Source organism: Nicotiana tomentosiformis, chromosome 8 (genome assembly GCF_000390325.3).
Source record: "Nicotiana tomentosiformis chromosome 8, ASM39032v3, whole genome shotgun sequence".
In the NCBI taxonomy this organism is placed as follows: domain Eukaryota; kingdom Viridiplantae; phylum Streptophyta; class Magnoliopsida; order Solanales; family Solanaceae; genus Nicotiana; species Nicotiana tomentosiformis.
The window spans coordinates 128196786-128202502 of NC_090819.1; positions in this window are offsets into that span (position 1 = coordinate 128196786).

The window sequence follows — 5717 nt, forward strand, 5'->3', positions numbered from 1 at the left end:
AGGACAAAACTGTAGACTGCGTTACAAAAATTCAACATGTTTTGGTATGAAATTTTAGCAAATGAACTAAATAACTTCAGCATACATTAGCAATTTTTTTTTTAGAAAATTACATACTGCAAGACAAAAACTTAAGCATGTTTAGTCTGAAGTTTTAGCAAATGAACTAAAAAATTTCAGCTTGTTTAGTCTGAAATTTTAGCAAATGAACTAAATAACTTCAGCATGTTTTGTCTGAAATTTTAGCAAATGAACTAAATAACTTCAGCATGTATTAGCAAAAACTCATTAGAAAATTGCATACTACAAGACAAAAACTTAAGTATATTTAGTCTGCAGTTTTAGCAAATAAACTAAAAAACTTAAGCATGTTTAGTCTGAAATTTTAGCAAATGAACTAAATAACCTAAGCATGTTTAGTATGAAATTTTAGCAAATGAACTAAATAACCTAAGCATGTTTAGTCTGAAATTTTAGCAAATGAACTAAATAACTTAAGCATGTTTAGTCCGAAGTTTTAGCAAATGAACTAAATAACTTAAGCATGTTTAGTCTGAAATTTTCGCAAATGAACTAAATAACTTTAGCATGTTTAAACTGAAGTTTTAGCAAATGAACTAAATAATTTCAGCATGTTTAGACTGAAGTTTCCAATAAAACTCATGACAAAACTGTAGACTGCAGGATAAATTTTTTTAGCATGCATTAGCATGAAGTTTTAGTTTCAATGTGAAACAACTTCATGCTATATTAGTATGAAGTTTTAGCAGCCAATAAATGATAATAAATCCATATACATGAAGAATAATTTTAGAATCTGAATCATTTATATGTTGACATAATAGCATGTGTTGTGAGTAGCTGCTGATTCAGATACTCATTGACATTCTACCATGTAATCAAGCATGTCCCAAAAAATTCTTCAAGATCTAAAAAAGAAAAAAGAAAACCAACCCATAAGAAATACTATATAAATAAGGAAAATTTGACAAAATAGAAAAAAAAAGAGAGTAAAACAATGGCTGAAGCGAATGCGTGCATATTTTGATAGTCATGTAACTTTATCTTAATTTAGTGAACGTGACTGCAAATCTCCTAATGAAAAATGTGAAACTAATATGACAACTCTTATAAATGCTTCAAATGTCTGCTATGCATTTCCCGGAAAAATTAAAGAGCCAATAATTAATTCAAGAAACGATGTCACCATCCACAAATCAATAAAGGGAAATATTAACAGTATTGTAATCCAACAGGTATCACTTTACAAGAGATTGTCCTTTTGTCTTAAATGCATATATTTATCAGAAATATAAACCAAACATGGAGTATTATTTTTGCATATTCCAGTCAATATATCAGCAAACCCCGTTGTGAAATTCGAAGAAAAGCCCAAAATCATACGTGATTTTTGACTTTAGATTCAAAATCATACATATTCTTTTATATGGAGCATTAATAGTACATTTACTTTAACAAAGTGGTGCACTTTTAATCATAACACTAAAAAAAGCCCAAAAATATACATTTTCTTTGACTTTAGACTCAAAGTCATACATATTCTTTCACATTGAGCATTAATAGTCTATTTACTTTAACAAAGTGGTGCACTTTTAGTCATAACACTGAAAAAAGTCAAAAATATACATTTTCTTTGACTTTAGACTCAAAGTCATACATATTCTTCCACATTGAGCATTAATAGTCTATTTACTTTAACAAAGTGGTGCACTTTTAGTCATAACACTGAAAAAAGCCCAAAAACATACATTATCTTTGGCTTTAGACTCAAAGTCATACATATTCTTCCACATGAAGCACTAATAGTCCATTTACTTTAACAAAGTGGTGCACTTTTAGTCATAACACTAAACACATTTTAATTTTTAACAGAAATCTAAGATCTAACGAAATATCTGTTCCCTTTATTTTCTTGTTTACCGAAAGAAATAAAGATGACAAATTTATCTAGATAACAAATAGTAAAATTACATAGAATTTATTTACTATTTAGAACTCTATTTTCTTCAAGAATTTAATTATTATTCTAAAAATTCACACAAAACCAAAGAAACTAATGTGTTGCTTTATTTTTTTACGCAAAAATAACGTTGAAATTTATACTCCATAACTAAAAAGAAAGTACTCTTTTTTGGGTTGAAAAAGAAAGTACTCTTTCTACAACATGAAAATAAAGTACTCATTTTATTGAAATAAATATTTTTTCTACATCATGAAAAGAAAATACTTATTTTGTTGAAATGAAAAAAATAATTTTTTTGTTGAAATAAAAGAAAATATTTTTTCTACATAATGGAAAAAAAAATACTTATTTTGTTGAAATAAAAAAAAAATCTATCTATAACATGAAAAGAAAGTACTATTAATAATATTTTTATTTAGGGTGAGGTGGGGTGGGTAGGTGGGGGTGGGATGGGTAGGTGGGGGTGGGTTGGTGGGGATGAGGAATAGCGTGAGGAAGGTTGAGAAGGAGTTTTGAAAAATATTTTTCCTTCTGATAGGGAAACATTTTCCTCCAATTAAAGGAAAAATGAGTTGATGAGAAAAATATTTTTTAAAATATTTAATCCAACAAAACATGAAAAAATTAAAAAATATTTTCTTTTATTCCAAACACACCCCTAATAAGGAGCGTAGCGTTTTTCTGTTTAACGAGTTTTACCGTAGTGCAAATTCCAATTACTTGAGGTTTCGATAAGTACCAGATATAGAATGAGAAACAAAAAGATAAATATATTTACTTATTAATTACCGTACGTTTAAATAAGAGAACAAAAGTTTCTTCTTTGCTATTGACGACTGAATACCGGCTGTGACTGTACATTGCAAGCTGCTCTATTAATTACCGTACGTTTAAATAAGAGAACAAAAGTTTCTTCTTTGCTCTGTCACGTCCACCTCTCCTAAACCCCCCTCCCTCCCTTCATCTTTCTTTCTTTAATTTCACCTCTTATTCGTTCAAGCTTTCATGGCTACAAAACCATTCCGACAATTTTTGGGAACCCTTTTTTCTTTTTGCGAAAGAAATAGGTACTCTTCAAACTTTCCCAAGCCCTCAAAACTACTCCGGCAAGCTCGTTGATGCAGGAAAAAGTTCAGACAACGGCAGATACAATTTCAAAGGAAAAGTTCATACGACGGCATATTTAATTTCAAGGAGTTCCGATTTCCGAATCGCTCTACATAGGGAATATTATAACTTTCTGAATGTAAAATAAGAAAGAGGTTGTAGCCGGAAATTCCGGTGAGACAAGTCGCCGGATTAGTGACACCAGCAACTCCTTCACGATCCTAGTGGAGCTATCGTATAAAGGAAGAGAAAAAAAAATTAGATGTCATAAAGCAACTCTCCTCAATTCCGAAGTGGCGGCTGCTTTGTGTGGTTGCCATGTTTAGAAGAAGAATGAGAATTGATTTTAAAATTTTAATTACTAATTAGTTAATGGGATCTGCAAAATACAGATGTCAAAAAATAATATGTTAAGTTGTGACATTCGTAATATCTCAGCGATTGAAGAACACTCTCAAGGAGGGGTGTTTATTAGTAGGCATTTCATCAAGTAGAAATGTCTAAATAGAAAAAATTTAAATTTATTTAACGAGTTGACAAATGAGTATAAGTTTAAGTGTTGGGTCAATTTGCCTAAAAACAAAAAGAAGAGATAAAGTCCGGTAAAGAGGGAGGAGGTTTTTAATTATGCCACGTGCAGACCACTTGTCGAATTCCAATGCTAATTACCCGTATTTGAGGGGTTGTTAGTACAAAAAAAATAGTAATAAAATCTTTTGATAAGAACGGGAATATGAATGACCCCAACTATTAACAAATGACAAAACTATATGATTTCGCATAGTTCAAGGACGAGTTTGATCCAAATCCCTAGAGAGTACTTAATCAAGCCTAATGTTTCCACCGAACTAATAGCCTGTTTCGCCAAGCTGGAATCAGCTTATTTTAAGAAATGTTTTTTTCAAAAGTATTTTTTCAAAAGTAATTTTGGTGAAGAGTAATTTGTGTTTGACTAATTAATTTTAAAAACACTTCTAAGCAGCAATTTTTGTTTGACCAAGCTTTTAAAAAGTACTTCTAAGTGTATTTTTCTCAAAAATGCTTCTCAAAAAAATATTTCTGGGAAGAAACTAATTTTTTCTATTTCTCCAAAACTGCTTCTGCTTCTGCTTCTACTCAAAAACACTTTTTTTTCTTCTAAAAGCTTGACCAAACACTTTAATTTTGTAACAAAAAATAATTTTTTTTAAAAAAAAAAACTTCTCAACTTGGAGAAGCTTGGCCAAACAGGCTACAAGTTGATCATAACAATCACGTACAAATTAAAATGACAATATATATCACTTGATAACGATTAAGCAATAAAAGTTTTTATATAAAATATATATCCTTGGTGTAAACACCGAATACAAGTAAATAATTTATGCTCATTCACTGAATGGGTCTCTACCACGTGGCAATGAATGGGATACTTTAAGCTTTATTATTGTCCAAAGAGAGGGTTCATAGAAGATCTTCTTAGGGAAGAAAAACATAGTCAAAAGGTCACAAAGTATATCTCTTTCAGACATCCTTAACTCCTTGTCTGGCCAAAATACCCATTTTGGGGTTGCCTAAATGGCTAAATTTATGTTCCTCTTTTAGTTCAAATCCAACAATATTTTGAATGACAAGAGGGGAAACACTTTATACTATTTTCAAATTCGCATTATCTTTATCAATCTGCTTCTTTGCCTTGTGCAGATTTTTGGCAGTGTGTGACCAATAATGTATAGTAAAAACAACTATTAGTCGTACTACAAATAGTAATATTTGCCTTATGGAAATGGGGCCTAATAAATCTGGGATATGCCTTTGCAAGTGCCAAATACCTTTAATTCAAAACTTGGGTTTTTGGCCAATTATTATTAACATAATCATTAACTAATTATGGGAACTTTTCTAATCAAACAATGTTTTCGCTGTAGCCAAACACAAGAGAAAGAGCATTTTTGTTTTTACACTGGAGTTTTTTCGAACTAGTCATCTCTCAGAAGGTGTCGTTAAAAGATCATCAATTCCTAATGAAATGGATTTCTTTTGTTTATAAGATTTTGTATATCCACTAACATTGTTATTATCTATTAGATTTGTGTTAATAATTTATACATAAGAACATTTGTGCCTTTTAATTTTCATATTAAATTTAATTAGTAAATGAGCATATAAAATAGTAGAACTTTTGCATTAAATCATTGTCTGAGGGATCAAAACACCTGATAGCCTCTCACAAACTAGAATTATGGCCTATCCAAGTCTGCTTCTCTAACCTAAGTACTCCACCGTGTTCTTCCTGTAAGCACAGGATTAGAAATTATATCATTCTCCAAGTGGAGGATCTTTCCTTACACCATAATCCCTTCTCATAACTAAATATAATTCTTTTATTGAGTCTAAGTTTTCTCTGACTCAAAGAAGCAGTACAGGAAAGTGTTGATGTGTCAAGGATGATAACAAGGCATGCCAACCCTACCTGCAATCAATACCCCCAGAATTCCAAAAACAGTTTTCTGAATTGAGAAACAAAATAATAAAGGTGTTGCACAACCAAATGTTAAAAGGTTTCTGGAAAAATTTATACACATGCAGTTTTGCTGATATATCACTTCAACAAACACCTAATTAATAACTCCGCAAAACCATCAAA